The sequence below is a fragment of the Myodes glareolus genome, chromosome 20 (genome assembly GCF_982192425.1).
Source record: "Myodes glareolus chromosome 20, mMyoGla1.1, whole genome shotgun sequence".
NCBI lineage: Eukaryota > Metazoa > Chordata > Mammalia > Rodentia > Cricetidae > Myodes > Myodes glareolus.
Genome location: NC_142045.1, coordinates 50,630,955 through 50,646,866, shown reverse-complemented (window position 1 = coordinate 50,646,866; position 15,912 = coordinate 50,630,955). Strand labels below are relative to the sequence as shown.

Sequence of the window (15,912 nt, the reverse complement as noted above, 5' to 3'; positions counted from 1 at the left end):
GAGGTAGTCAAGAGGGTGTAGTAGTTTGATGGAGGAGGGTTATCTGTCTATTGTGTTATTTTCATTGGTCAATAAAGAGACTGCCTTGGCCCTTTGATAGGACAGAAAATTAGGTAGGCAGAGTAAACAGAATAGAATGCTGGGAAGAGGGCAATGAGGCAGATGCCATGGAGCCAGCCACCAGGTCAGACATGCTGAATCTTTCCTGGTAAGCCACACCTCGTGGTGTGATACAGATTATTAGAAATGGGTTAATATCAAGATATGAGAGTTAGTCAGTAACTAACTCTCTAGAGATAATGGGCCAGGCAGTGCTTAAATGAATACAATTTGTGTGTTATTATTTCTGGGGCTAAGCTAGCTGTGTGGGAGCTGGGCAGGATGAAAAGCAGGCCTGCCCGCAGCCCCTCACTACAGATGGCTATTCCCAAATATTGTTTATAAATGTTCTTTTACATTTAAAGGGGGATATGATATAGATATGAATAATTTCATTGGTATGGATTTTAAGGTCAATTTTGTTATATGTATATATATTTCTGATCTTGACTGATGTATTGTGATTGTGTAGTTCATTTTAAAAATGTAATGTATAATTAGAAAATATAGGTTGTTAATGGATAATCATCGATAATAGTAAAGCTTGTAGTAATGTTAGTCTGATTTTCTAGAAGTACATAGATATATTTCAGATAGACATTCATATCTTTCAAAGACTACAGAACATGGCATTTAATGTTTTAATAACTTAGGACTTTTCATGACAATGAGACACGTCTGCTCCTGGCAGCACCAATCTACTTCAAGAGGAAGAAGGGCATCGAAGAGGCTCCTTTTGGAGTTGGTTAGCCATTTGGGCAAGAAACTGTTCTTGCCTGGACTGTTGTATAAACTGGACACAGAGAACCCACAGAGAGAGGACTGCTAAACTTGCCTAAAGGTGAGATGATCTTTCGAGGTTCTTGATTCATGAAAGAGTCTGCGAGACATTCTCCAGGATATAACAGATAGTGACTGAACTGCCTTTGAAATTTCCTGCTTCATGGAAATGTCTCTGGATACTATGGGCCTGAAGGCTGAAGATGAATGCCCTAACGATACAGAGGAACTTTGGGTGACTGTCCAGGCAGCGAGATGTCTCTGTCATTTCTAGAGTTTTGGAAGTTGCTTACTTCTTGTATACTTAGGTAATATATCCTTCTGGAGTCTTTGATGGAGTTAAAGAATGGATAGTCGTAGTTATAGTTTTCCATTATTATGATAAAGATTTAGTTATAAATATTGTGACTGTAATTCTTGCTTGATAACTGTTTTGTTATGTGTAATTTTACTATGTTAAAATGAAAGCCTTTCTTTTTTGTTTAAACAGAAAAAGGGGAAATGATGGAGGAGGGTTATCTGTCTATTGTGTTATTTTCATTGGTCAATAAAGAGACTGCCTTGGCCCTTTGATAGGACAGAAAATTAGGTAGGCAGAGTAAACAGAATAGAATGCTGGGAAGAGGGCAATGAGGCAGATGCCATGGAGCCAGCCACCAGGTCAGACATGCTGAATCTTTCCTGGTAAGCCACACCTCGTGGTGTGATACAGATTATTAGAAATGGGTTAATATCAAGATATGAGAGTTAGTCAGTAACTAACTCTCTAGAGATAATGGGCCAGGCAGTGCTTAAATGAATACAATTTGTGTGTTATTATTTCTGGGGCTAAGCTAGCTGTGTGGGAGCTGGGCAGGATGAAAAGCAGGCCTGCCCGCAGCCCCTCACTACAGTAGTTCATGCCTGTGACCTCAACATCTGGGAGTTAGTCAGGAGGGCGTGGTAGTCCATGTCTATAATCTCAACATCTGGGAGGTAGGCAAGAGAGCATGTTGGTCCATGCCTATGACCTCAACATCTGGGAGGTAGTCAAGAGGGCATAGTAGTCTGCCTATGACCTCAACATCTGGGAGGTAGTCAGGAGGGCATGGTGGTACATGCCTGTGACCTCAACATCTGGGAGGTAGTCAAGAGGGCGTGGTGGTACATGCCTGTGACCTCAACATCTGGGAGGTAGTCAGGAGGGCATGGTGGTCCATACCTGTGACCTCAACATCTGGGAGGAGGTCAAGAGGACCTAGTAGTCTGCCTATGACCTACAACATCTGGGAGGAGGTCAAGAGGGCGTGGTGGTCTATGCCTGTGACCTCAACATCTGGGCAATAGAGGCAAGATGATTGCAATTGAGGCCAATCTGGGCTACAAAGTGTTAGAATTGTAGTGAAATATGTAAATTCTAAAATGCATAACTAGCCAGGTGGTGGTGGCACATGCCTTTAATCCCAGCACTCAGAAGGCAGAGGCAGGCGGATCTCTGTGAGTTCGAGGCCAGCCTGGTCTACAAGAGCTAGCTCCAGGACAGGCTCCAAAGCTACACAGAGAAACCTTGTCTCAAAAAAAATGCATAACTAATTGATGGGTGCAATATCACAATCCCTGAGTCGTTCCCTCTTTTTGTCCTTTCTTTCCTGTTGGGCTGAAAATGAGGAGCCTCACACACCCTGCCACTCAGCTGTACCCTCAGAGCCACAACACCATAAAGTTCATGTTTCCCGTGTTCCTCACACAAGGAAACTAGATCCCCAGGAAATTAAGGGATTTGCCAGAAAGGCATTACTAGTTCACCATCTCTGCATTGGAAGCTGTTGCAAGTGGCTGTCCTCCAAGCCAAGGAGCTGCCATCTTGGAGCATTTACCTGTGCCCCCTTGCAAAAGATCATCCCAGCTTGGCTTGCGTCTGTCTATATCCTCTCATGGCGGGGTGGAGAGGGTGATTGGAGCCCCACCTGAGTATCTAGCTCCTCCCTAGCACATGCTGTATGCAACTCTGCATTAATTGTCCATGGCCTCGGGGAGGAGCTACATATATTGGCCAGGGAAGACTGAGAGGGAACCCCATCTCTGGGGCTATGGGGAAGCTCCTGCAATGCTGAGTAAGGCTTTTCAGTTGCTGCCTGTTGAGAAAGGAGCTTCCATACCCCTGTGGATGATCCCTCGTCTGTGCTCTGCAAGGAAAGGCAATAAACGCATCGGTTCGGTTCCCCAGAGTGACCTTCAGCAGAATCGTGCCTCAGGAGAGGAGGTAGACAGATATTATTCATGTCTCCGCAGGAAGGAATTTTAGCAACAGAAGTTCACGATCTCACTGTTCAGACATGACCCTACCCAGAGACTTTGCATGGAATTTAGACAATGGTTCCCCACAATTCAGTAAAAGGTAGTGCGGACTATATGTTTTACTGTTTTCTGGTAGCACACCCCCAGCCCCGCATTTAGACAGTAAGGTTTCCAGCTGACTTGTGGGGCATCCCAGGCACTGAAGCCCATCAGGAGCAGCACTGTGGAAGCCTACGTAGCCCTCAGATTTATGTCTTCTTATGTCTCGATCTCCTTTTTACGAACGTAAGAGAATTGTGTGTTACCCTTGAAGGACCACCGACCAAGCCTTGAAATGTAAATATGAGGACAAGAGAGAAACCCCATCCTTCAGAATGCAAATGTTGCTGCAGGGTCTCCTCCTCCAGGGAACAGGGGCTCACAGAGTGAACCCAGTGAGAAGGATAGGGAGATGAGGCCCCGCATAAGATGCTTGGGAAATATCAGCAGGATATTCACCTGCCAAGGTTTGGATAAAGTTTTCCCTGCTTAAGTACCCACAGTGCCCTCGTTCTGCTCACTTCCTGCCACATGTTCATGCCACAGATAGCAGAGAGGAAACCTGTACCCTTCCCAAAGATGTCCCTGTCTTTGGCTCAATCACAGAGTTCTCTCTGCTTCCCACAGTCAGTCAGGTCTGACTGTGTGGTAAGGAGGCCGCTAGTTAGTTTCTGGCTGCTTAGTCCCAAAATAATCACACAGAAACTGTATTATTTAAATCACTGCTTGGCCCGTTAGCTCTAGCTCCTTATTGGCTAACTTTGCATATTAATTTAACCCATCTCCATTAATTTGTGCATCACCACGAAGTCGTGGCCTACCAGCAAAGTTTCAGCACATAAATCTCCAGCAGCGGCTCCATGGCTTCTTTTTCACTCCGCCTCCATTCTCCCAGCATTCAGCTTAGTTTTCAGCTCTGTTCCCCTACAGCTCTGCTATAGGCCAAAAGCAGTTCCTTTATTAACCAATGATATTCACAGCATACAAAGGGGAATCCCACATCACTGCTTTTTGCTTGCAGCCTAATGTGCTAACCAAGTGTGGGGGTTTGGATGGCGATGGTCCCAATGGGGTCATGTGTCTGGCTGTTTGGTTCCCAGTTGGTGGACTCTTCAGAAAGGATTAGGAGATGTGGCCTTGTTGTCATAGGTATGGCTTTGTTGGATGTCAATCTGTCCCTTGGCCAGCAAGGCTAACAAGGATCAAAAGTTATATTCTAAAGGTCTGAGTGGAGACAAACCAGGGGACTTTTTTTTTTGAGGTTTTTGAGCTTAAGAGTAGTGCAAAACAAAGCTCTTCTCATTTTTATTATTAAAGTGAGCAAACCGTGAGGTGAAATCTACTGTAAACTTAGGTAAATACAAGGACAGAGGGTGTTGGGCCTCATGAGACCCAGTGTAACTTTCTGAGCCTGGCTTGAATTTGGAGACCTGTCTTTGGCCATGACTTCTGCATGTGAGTGACTCAACACAGCCCAACTTAAACCCACTTCTGCCCAGCCACCACTAGCATAGCAGGATGTTATTGGCCCTTATTTCTTACTCCACCTCATTCCATCCCAAGACTCCCACTCCCTGTCACAACCCTATATCATAAGTTCCTACCTAAACAATTAAACGAGATCCTGCTTCAACAAACTCCCTACTCAGTGTGTTTCTTCTCCATAGCCGGGGGGAGATCTGGGTCATCGACACTCGACATCCTGCTAAGCCCCAGGGAGAGACCAGCGGGATCGGCTCTGCCTCAGCCCTATCTGCTGGAGAGCCCAGCATGAGGGAGTACACCCGGAGTTATGTCTTATCGTCTTTGGTCATATGAAAATATCCACAGATATTCCTCCCAGATCTTTGCCTCTCCCACCAAGATCATGTGGACCTGCCAGGTATTTCCTTTCACGTCCTTGCTTCCAAATGCATTCACTGGTCAGAGTTTACACAGCTCTTTCTAGAAGGCCACCTTGTGGGAAGAACAGTGCACTCTGCCCCATCCATAGTTCACAGTAAAGTTACAGCTTTCTGACACAGGCCTCACACTTGAAAGAGGTGAGCCACTGCAGGTGGCATTTGAGTTTTCAAGAGCCCACTCCACGCCGAACCTCCATTTCTTTCTCTGCCTGTTTGCCTCCTGCAGATCTGGATGTAAAGCTGCCAACGACTGCCCCAGCCCCATGCCTGCCTGCCATGATGGTGGTCATGGTCTAGTTCGCTAAAAATGTAAGCAATGCCCCAATTAAATGGCTCCTTTAATAAATTGCCTTGGCCATGGTGTATCATCACAGCAGTAGAACTGTAACTAAGAACAGCAGGAAAACAGAACTAAACACAACAGGCTCTCTCCTTCTCTGCCTACTTCTGTGTCTGTTTCTAATAGGCAAGAAGCTACTGCAGACTCTGGGCTGATTTGCAGCTCACAGAATTAGAATCCAGGAAATTATTACAAGACTACGCTCATCCTCTGGGTATTTTTGAGGACCTTTCATGTACTCAACCTGTTCTGACATTTTTGGGGTTTTTATAAAATAGAACCCACATGATGGCTCATAACCACCCATAACTCCAGTTCTAGGATATCTGATGTTGTGGGCACTGTACACATGTGGCACACATACATACACACAGGTAAAACATACACATGTATAAAAAAGAAAAAGAAATATATATTTTTAAAGATGTAGAATGTTGGTGCTGGGGATGCAGTCAGTTGGAAGAGTGCTGGTCTAGCATTCATGAAGGCCTGGGGCTCCATCCCCAACAGCCCATAAACCAGCTGTGGCGGTGCATGCTTGAAATACCAGGAAGATAATGAATTTAAGGCAAGACTTAGCAACAGAGCAAGTTCAAGGCCTGCTGGGTTGCATCAAAAAGTAAACAAAAAAGAAGTTAGGTTGCGCATGGTGGTGAGTGCCCATAATCTTGGTACTTGGGAGATGGAGGCAGAAGGATATGGAATTTAAGGTCAGTATCAGCTACATAATGGGTTCAAGGCTACTCTAGGTTATATGAGATTCCATCTCCAAAACAAAATTAAAAAGTTGATTTTCCAGCTATTTTTATATTTTAGATGTGCCAGAATGTTTCAAGGTTTTCCCAGAAACAGCGTGGCAGCCAGGCTGCTTAGACTATCACACTGCTGATGCCCTCAGTGAATTCAGACTTGGGAAGGGCTATGATTTGAAGGAGAACTCTCTTTCTGAGGTCCAGTGTTTGAACATATGGTACCCAGCAGTGGAACTATTTAGGGTGTGTGTAGCCTTTGGGAGGTAGAGCTTTGTACAGGAAATGAACCATGAGGGGCTGGCCTTGAGGTTTTAGAATCCAACCCCACTTCCTGTCCAGTCTGTTTCCTGAGTGCAGATGCACTATGACCAGACACCATGCCTTCCCAGCTGCTGCTGTGACTTCCCCATCATGATGGACGGTATCTTTCCAGAACTAAGAGCCAAAATAAGTCCTTTCTCCTGCAATTAGCTTTTGCCGGGGTACTTTATAGCAGCAGCAGGAAAATCAATGAAGACAGGAAGGTCCTGTTAGGGTTCTGAGTGCATCTTCCACTCTCCCTTCTGGGGTATCACAGTTCTGATCTTGGATTTAGTCATTACTCTGCAAGGACCTCACTTAGGCTCCAATCTAGTCGGGGTTAACTTTGGGTACAGACATATAATCCTAACTGACACTGAAGCTGTAGGTTCAGAAGTTCAAGGCCATCCTAGGCTACTTATCAAGACCCTGTCCCTAAATCCAAAACAACAGCAACAAAAAGCTATCTATAATGTTTTAATTTTTTTCTTCAATGCTTTAATCTTTTTGTTTGTTTGTTTTTGTTTTTTGAGATGGGTTTCTCTGAAGCTTCGGAGCCTGTCCTGGAACTCGCTCTTGTAGATCAGGCTGGCCTCGAACTCACAGAGTCCACCAGTCTTTGTCTCTGAGGGTTGGGATTAAAAGCATGAGCCGCCACCACCCCGGTCAATGTTTTAATCTTTCAACTTGCTTACAAATCAGCCAGATACCTAAAGAATATTTTATTACCTGACTTAGAATAAATAACCTTATGACCTTTAGATTTCAAGTTACTAAAAAGATGTTTAATATTATCAATTTATAAATGTATAAATGCTTTGAAGATGTAGTGGTTTACAGATTTAATTCCAGTACTCAGGCAGAGGCAGGTAGATCTCTGTGAGTTCAAGGTCAGCCTGTTCTATAAATTCTTCTTTTTTTATTTTATTTTATTTTATTTTTTTACTATCAAGCCTCTTGTAGACCAGGCTGGCCTCGAACTCACAGAGAACCGACTGCCTCTGCCTCCCATGTTCTGGAATTAAAGGTGTGCGCCACCATCACCCAGCTACATAATAAGTTCTAAGCCAATCAGAACTACATAGTGAGAGAACTTGACTCAAAAAATGTTTTTCTCTTATTTATATTTACTTAACTTACACACGTTAACAACTATATTTAAAATGTTTATTAAAAATAAAAGTGGGACAGATTCAACACAATGCCCATCAAAATCTCAGCAAAATTTTTCAAAGACCTCAAAAAACAAAACAAAACAAAACAAAAAAAACGGTACTCAATTTCATATGGAAAAGCAAAAAAACCCAGGATAGCCAAAACAATCCTGGGCAATAAAAGAACTTCTGGAGGCATCACAATCCCTGACATCAAATTCTACTACAAAGATATAGTACTGAAAACATCCCGGTATTGTCATAAGAACAGACAGGAGGACCAATGGAACTGAATAGAAGACCCAGATATCAATCCACACATCTTCGAACACCTGATCTTTGACAAGGAAGCAAAAAATATCAAATGGAAAAAAGAAAGCATATTTAACAACTGGTGCTGGCATAACTGGATATCAACATGTAGAAGAATGAAAATAGACCCATATCTATCACCATGCACAAAACTCAAGTCCAAATGGATCAAAGACCTCAACATAAAGCCAGCCACACTGAACCTTATAGAAGAGAAAGTGGGAAGTACACGTGAACGCATTGGCACAGGGAACCACTTCCTAAATATAACCCCAGCAGCACAGACACTGAGAGAAACAATTAATAAATGGGACCTCCTGAAACTGAAAAGCTTCTGTAAAGCAAAGGACACAGTCAACAAGACAATACAACAGCCTACAGAATGGGAAAAGATCTTCACTAACCCTACATCAGACAGAAGTCTGATCTCCAAAATATACAAAGAACTCAAGAAATTGGACACCAAAAGATCCCATAATCCAATAAAAAAAATAGAGTATAGACCTAAACAGAGAACTCTCAGCAAAGGAATCTAAAATAGCTGAAAGACACTTAAGGAAATATTCAACATCCTTAGTCGTCAGAGAAATGCAAATCAAAACAACTCTTAGATTCCATCTTACACCTGTAAGAATGGCCAAGATCAAAAACACTGATGACAACTTATGCTGGAGAGGTTGTGGGGGAAAGGGAACACTTCTGCATTGCTGGTGGGAATGCAAGCTGGTACAACCCCTTTGGGTGTCAGTGTGGCGATTTCTCAGAAAATTAGGAAACAACCTTCCTCAAGACTCAGTAATACCACTTTTTGGTATATATCCAAAGGATGCTCAATCGTGCCACAAGGACATGTGTTCAACTATGTTCATAGCAGCTTTGTTTGTCATAGCCAGAACCTGGAAACAACCTAAATGCCCCTCGACCAAAGAATGGATAAGAAAAATGTGGTACATTTACACAACAGAGTACTACATAACAGAAAAAAATAACGACATCTTGAATTTTGCAGGTAAATGGATGGAGCTAGAAAACATTATTTTGAGTGAGGTAACCCAGACCCAGAAAGACAATTATCATATGTATTCACTGAGACCCACACAGAGGAAGGAAGCCAGCACATGTGCTGGATTGCATGCTTGTGTTCACATGCATATTCCCATAGGCTCAGAGATTTGAATGTTTGGTCAGCAGGGCACTCTACTTGAGAAGGATTAGGAGGTGTGGCCTTATTAGTAGGTATGCCCTTGCTGGAGGAAGTGTATCACTGCAGGTGGGCTGCAGGGATTCAGAGAGCCCAGTGGCTCTCTCTTGCTCTTCCTGCTGACTGCTTATAGAATGTAGACCTCTCAGCTCCTCCAGCACCATGTCTGCCTGCATGCCACCATGCTTTCTGCCATGACGATACTAAACTAAACCTCTGAAACTGTACACCAGCCTTAATCAAATGTTTTCTTTTGTAAGAGTTGCCATGGTCATGGTGTCTCTTCATAGTAATAGAACACTGACCAAGACAAATGGCATCACTCACAGTGGGTTGGGTCATCGGCATCAGTTATTGCTATGGGCTCTATTCACTCTGTTCATGGTTTCCTGCAATTCCATTTGTCAGGTCTTGGCACTATTTCCTATTCTACCGGAGTCCTTTTCATAAAGGCATTGCCTATGAAGATGCCTTACAGCATTTTCCTGTTTCCGAGCTTCCGTTCAAATATTAAGGCAACAGAGAGCTACCCAGATCATCTCATCACAAAATTCTGGACACACATACACACACACACACACACACACACACACAGACACACAGACACACACACTCACACGCAGACACACACACATGTACACACACTCACACACACATTAAATAAAATAAAATTTTTTAAAAAAAAGGAAGAACAAGAAAAGAAATTCTGGGAATAGGGTCAGGACTGACACTGAAAACACTGATTCAGCAGTGCCTGCCTAGAATTCCAGCATTAGGGAGGCAGAGGCAGAAGGGTCCTTGCAAATTCAAGACTAGTTAGCTTTACATAATGAGTTTCAGACTAACCAGAGACACATAAGGAGACTTGAGAAGATGTAAGAACATACAATTCAACAGGTCCACTGTTCTGAGAAGCCAATGGAGGATACCCACTTAGTCTCTCATGTGTTCTGCGCATTCTCAAATTCATCTTTTCAAGATTAAAGTGGATGTAAGATTTGGGTAACTTAGTTTACAGCTGTCAGATGAGACTTCTTCATGCTTCCCCGAGGGTGGAAATGCTAATTACCCAATAAGTTCCATCTCCTCTAAGTCTGCTGAGGCATTCCCTTATAATTAGTCTCTTGCCTCTGAAATGAGGTGGCATGTCCCCAAGGACAGACCTTCCGTTTGTGCCTGAACTTCCAAATTAAACTTGCTTGGCTCATCCGATCAGTTTCCGTGACCAGGTCCCAGGCTGAGCATCACTGAAAGGGAGCAGAAGAGCAGCTGGCAGAGACAAGGGACTGTCCACAACAGGAACATTTCACCAACTACCTCAGGGAGTTGTGTTCCATGGGGAAAATGCAGGCTCAGGGATGGCCTGTTGGTCAGAGCTCCGTGCTCAGAGCTCCTTGCTCAGCATGTTGAAGGCCACAGGCCCAATCTCCAATGCTCAAAGACCAAAACAGCAACAACAAAGGTAGATTCACACCTATTCAGATCACCCCCTTTCTCTGTCGATTCAGGGTTGTGCAGCCTGGGCTGACCTCAAACTTTTACTATGCAGCTAAGGATGATCTTGACGTCTCTGTGTGGTTATTTGGGGGAGTGTCTAGCAGAACAGAAAAGTCCACCTATAGTTCCCCTGCTTCTACCCAGAGTCAGGTGCCATTGTGCCTGCCCAAGCTACTTTTCTGATGGGCACTCTGCTCAGGGCGTCCATGCCTTCTCTAAGAAGCTCACTGGGTCTTGTTCTTCTGTTTCCTGAGAGGACAGTCAGTCTAGACCACAGCAGAGCAGAACCCTGGGGGTCGAGAAATGTCCCCCTGCCTTTGTCATCCCTAGTCATTCTAACGTCTTTCTTTTAAGAGCTGGCAGCATTGCAGTCACTCTTCAGCGTCTGGACAATGCACTGACCTAAGACCTTGCCTCTGAAGCTGACTGTCCTCCTTGGCCATCTCTGTCATCACGCCTGCACATCGGCAGCACCTCCTCCTTCAGTTTCTTATCACACCAGTTCACCTTATGTAGTCATGACCAGTTAACATAGGTTTGAACCCCCATCCTGATGAGTTTAAAAGATTCAAAGTTTCAAGTATTTGGATGTGATGTCCATGCCAGTGATTCCAGCATGCAGGAGACAAAAAGCAAGTGAATCTCTACGAGTTCATGGCCTGGTTTACACACTAAGTTCCAGGCCAGCCAAGACTATATAGAGAGACCCTGTCTTATTTTTATTTTTAAGTTTAAAATGACTTTCTGTGGGCAGATGAGACTGTTCGGGGTGTGTAAAGACCCTTGCTGCCAAACCTGACGATCTGAGTTCAGTTCCTGGAATTCATGACAGAAGGAGAGAACAGACTCCTGCAAGTTGTTTTCTGACTTCCTCAGTGTGGCATGCACAGGAGAGCATGCACGTACGCACGTACACACACACACACACACACACACACACACACCATATATAATTTTAAAATGTTAAATTAACCTTGTGCTACTTCACACAATATGGAAAACTTACCTTAAAATGATCAAAAACCTAAAGGTAAGCATTAAAACTACAGATTCTTTTTTTCTTTTCTTTTTTTTTTAAATTACAGATTCTTAAAAGAGAGTGTTAGGGGGGCTGGAGAGATGACTCAGTGGTTAAGAGTACTGACTGCTCTTCCAGAGGACCCGGGTTCAATTCCCAGCACCCACATGGCAGCTCACAACTGTCTGAAGATCCAGTTGCAGGGGGTCTGACACCTTCACACCAATGCACATAAAATAAAGTTAAATAAAAAAAAACCACAAAAAATATTTAAAAAAAAAAAAAGAGAGTGTTAGCTGAGCATGATAAAGCAGACACATAATTCAAATACTTTTGGAGGCTGAGCGGGAGGCTCAGGAATTCAAGAACAGTCAGGACTACAGAACACCCTGTCTCAACAAAACTGATTAATTAAAATGTGCAAAGAGGAGATGCAGCCAGGAACCGTGGATTCAATCATGGTGAGTGAGAAGCCAGAGAACTAAAGCCCTCTTTCCCTGGGGCCATTCTATTCCCCGTGGATTTTCGTGTAACAAAATGTAAATCTTGTTGGATATGTTCTAGAAACTTCCTGTGCAAGCTTTGTCTCTCACCTGGGGCAGGAAGGAGCTGTCTCTTTTTCTGATGTGACAGAGGCTCAGAACAGTGTAAGCGTGCCACTCACAGCCTTCTCAGTAACAGGATCAGTCACTTCATTTGGGTTGAGTCCTCTCTTCCGCTGCTTCATATACACAAAATCTACCGGATGAAAAAGATTTCTGAGGTTGTGTGTTGTGGACTATTCCTTTACACCATATGAATATATGTCGCTGCGATTGGTTTAATAAAGAAGCTGACTGACCAATAGCTGGACAGGGTAAGGTTAAGCAGGAGAGCCAGACTAAGGACACCGGGAAGAAGGGCGGTGTCAGAGGAGTCACCAGAGTCAGACACGGAGAGGAAACAGGAGGTGCAAGATGGAAGAGAGGTAACACCACATAGCCATAGCAGAATGTATATTAATATAAATGGGCTAATTTAAGTTATAAGAGCTAGTTGAGAGAAGCCTAAGCTAAAGGCCCAGCTTTCATAATCAACAAGTTTCCATATCGTTACTTGTGAGCTGGCGGCCCAAAGGAAACTGTCGTGTGATGTTTTGATTGTGTTCTGACAAATAAAGCTTGCTTGGTGTCAGAGGGTGGAGCCAGCCACTAGCTGACCACAATTACCCATAGAGGTATGGAGGACTGTAGATAGGAGACAGGAAGTAGTAAGGCGGGGCTGAGAGAGGATCTCTGCCCTTTTTGGAGGAAGCAACGGAAGAGGTAGATGGCGACTGGTGGTGTCTCCCTCCTTCTCCCATCTTTCAGGTTCTTACCCCAATATCTGACTCTTGATTTTTTTATTGATAAAGAATAATTAGATAAATGCATCAAGAAACGATGACTACAAGAGAAAGAGAGAGGTTGGACCCATCACAACACACTCCACATACAATGAGCTTTTTGCATGTGGTTCAGCCACAGCCTTGCCTCCTTAACCCAGTAACAGCACTCCCTCCTCTGACTTGGGTCAAAAAGGTGACAGGCTCATCTAGCGTTCAGGGGCCTAGAATAGGATGAAGTCTGGAATTGTTTCGATCAGCCTGGCTGGAGCAGATAACAGCTCTTTTGTTGCTGGCACAAGAAGAGTCTGAAGCCAGGCGCAGTGGCCCACACCTTTAAACCCAGCATCTGGGAGGCTGAGGCTGGAGGGTCTCTGTGAGTTTGAGACCATCCTGGTCTACATAGTTCCAGGACAGTTACACTAATTAGTCCTGAAATTTGTTTCTATGTTTAAGCTAAGGGTCTGGTTCTTACCAGAGTCAAGATTCCTAGAAGATGGGGACTCCCCAGGCTGCTGTGGTTGACAGGCCATGTTGCAGCTGACAGAACGCCTGCCCAGCGCCCTGGGAGAGGCAAGTTCCCTTTATCTAAGTCAACCATGGAGTGTTGCAGTACAAACTTCCATCATCCCTTCCCTTTCTTTGCTCTTTCTCTCTATTTTCCTTTCTTTCAGAGATGTTAAGTGTCTATTTCCCAGCTGCCTGTGGCGGCACAATCCCTTGTGTTTGTGAAGCAGAGGTTGGAGGATCAGGAGTTTGAGGCCAGCCTGGGTTATAGATGAGTCTCAGAACAGCCTGGGAGAAAAATAAGAAGAAAGGTGAGCAGGAAATAAGAAGGAAGAGAAGAGGAAGGGGAAGAGGCTGAGGAAGAGGAGGGGTAAGAAAAGGAGGGGGTAGGATAAGGGAATTATGGGAAATATGCAGAGTCCTGCCCTATCACTACAAGTAGAAGTTTCAAGAATTGCAATAAGCAATCTTTCCATAGTGATTAGTCTTTGGTGAGGGGAAGCTCTGCTGCTCACTTTGGCTAGTTAACCTTTACAGCAGGGGAGTAACCTTTGGCTAGTAACCTTTACAGCAGTGTTCGAAAGTAAGAGATCTACCACAAATTTTGAGCCAAATTGGAAGCAAGCTTTAGTGAATATTGGTCAGAATGATGGACACGGGCCAAGTCCACACCCAGGATTCCCAGAGAATGGCGCTGAATTAATTACATTAGTCGGGGGCTTTTAAAGGCAAAGCCCACAAGGCTCTGTCCTTCACACCTTCATCCAGCCAGGGGCAAGCGTGCTTCTTGGTACATACCTCCCACCTACTTGTAGTCAGGCACACCCTGTGCAGTTGGGCAACCAAGCCTATTTACAGAATTCAAAACATGCGGCTTGTTATAGTTCATGAACAACAGTCTCAGCATTCTAGGAAGTTGTCTGTCCTTTGCCAGTGCTGCTTCCAGGTTAGAGGCATTTCTTACCGCTCTCTCAAGCACAGTAGCTTAAACTTAACACATAATATTAGCCCTCAGAGTAAGACGGGTCTTCCAGGTCCCAGGCTTACCATTCAGTGTACAATGGTACTGGGACTTCAAAACTCAGAATATGGGAATACTTCAGACAATTATGGCCCACAGAGGACTGAAAAGATTTCCCCAGTGGCCTTTCAAGCCTGTCATTAAAAAGTTCAAAAGATATTCTTGTATTCACCCCTCTACAATGGCTACTGCAGTCTCCTTAAAATGCTAAGCAGGAGGCTCACTAATGAATTCAAATGCATATTCATTGAACACAGGTGGGGACAAGGGGTTTGCAGCCAGGCTGGCCTCCAACTTGGTGTGTAGTTGAGACTGTCCTTGGACTTTTGATCCTTCTGCCTCCACTTTACAAGTGGGATTCCAGTCATTTGCCACCATGCCTAGTTTGGCAAAGTATTTGAAAAGGTGAAAACAGCCTAAATATCATGGTTTAACTTATATGGTCATTTACAGTAAATGTAAGGTGCCACTAGGATTTTAATAACATAAGGAATATTTATATTATATTAACTGAAAAAACACTGCCACCTAACATTATAATCTGATTATAATGTTTGAGAAAATATATGTGCACGCAGGTATAAAAGTCATGAGCAGACAGATCAAAAACACAGTTCAGGGATGTGGGATTTGGTAATTTTTTCATTCTTTATACTGTTCTATTGTCTACTATATAACTCACACCTGTGTAATCAGGAAAAATTCAAGCTATGATACATGTGTAGCAAAAGGTTGGGGGGACTGCGGTTAAATATTCCTGTAAAAATGTTTTCCTAGGGTTTTCAAGAGTTTACCCACCTGCCCCTCTAAGGGGAAGGAGAAGAGGGGAGGCTTGAAAAGAGACCAAGAAAGACTCCAGTTAATCATCTATGACAATGATGCATGACATCTAAATACTATGACGTAGGAGACTCCGTGGTTCACCCAGCAAGCTTTTCTTGTTTGTTTGTTTTGTTTTTTTAGTGATGCAGACAAAAGGATGTGTGTTTACTTTTGACTGCAAAATGCTTTGGAATAAAACTGCTGCTGCATAGAAGACAAGGCAAGGGCAAGTATGAGAAAATGACAGTGGTGGCATGGCGCCCCCTGTGGCCTCCACTGGGCTCACACCGAAGCTAGTATCCGCAGCAGCATCTTTAAGAATTCAATAGTCTTTGTAGTGATCACACAAATCGATTCCCTATTCTGGGCCAGGTACTAAGTATACTAGGAGTGAAATGTATCTGCAAATCCTTTCTTACTTTATTCGGGTTACACTAACGTCTGTGAATATTCATTTGTCTACGCCGAGAATGCCTATGGATTATCAGGTCTCTAAACTGAACCTCACAAACAAGCACTGTCTCTC

At 43.8% G+C, this 15,912-nt stretch overlaps 1 protein-coding gene across 1 annotated transcript in view; it reads right to left on the bottom strand.

Moving 5' to 3' along the window:
- Kcnmb3 (potassium calcium-activated channel subfamily M regulatory beta subunit 3) overlaps positions 1-15,912 on the bottom strand; it is a 74,359-nt gene that overhangs the window by 25,234 nt on the left and 33,213 nt on the right. The window contains exon 3 of the mRNA XM_087899565.1: positions 12,267-12,411. The gene's annotated coding sequence lies outside the window, so the exon portion shown is untranslated. The remainder of the gene's footprint in view (positions 1-12,266; positions 12,412-15,912) is intronic.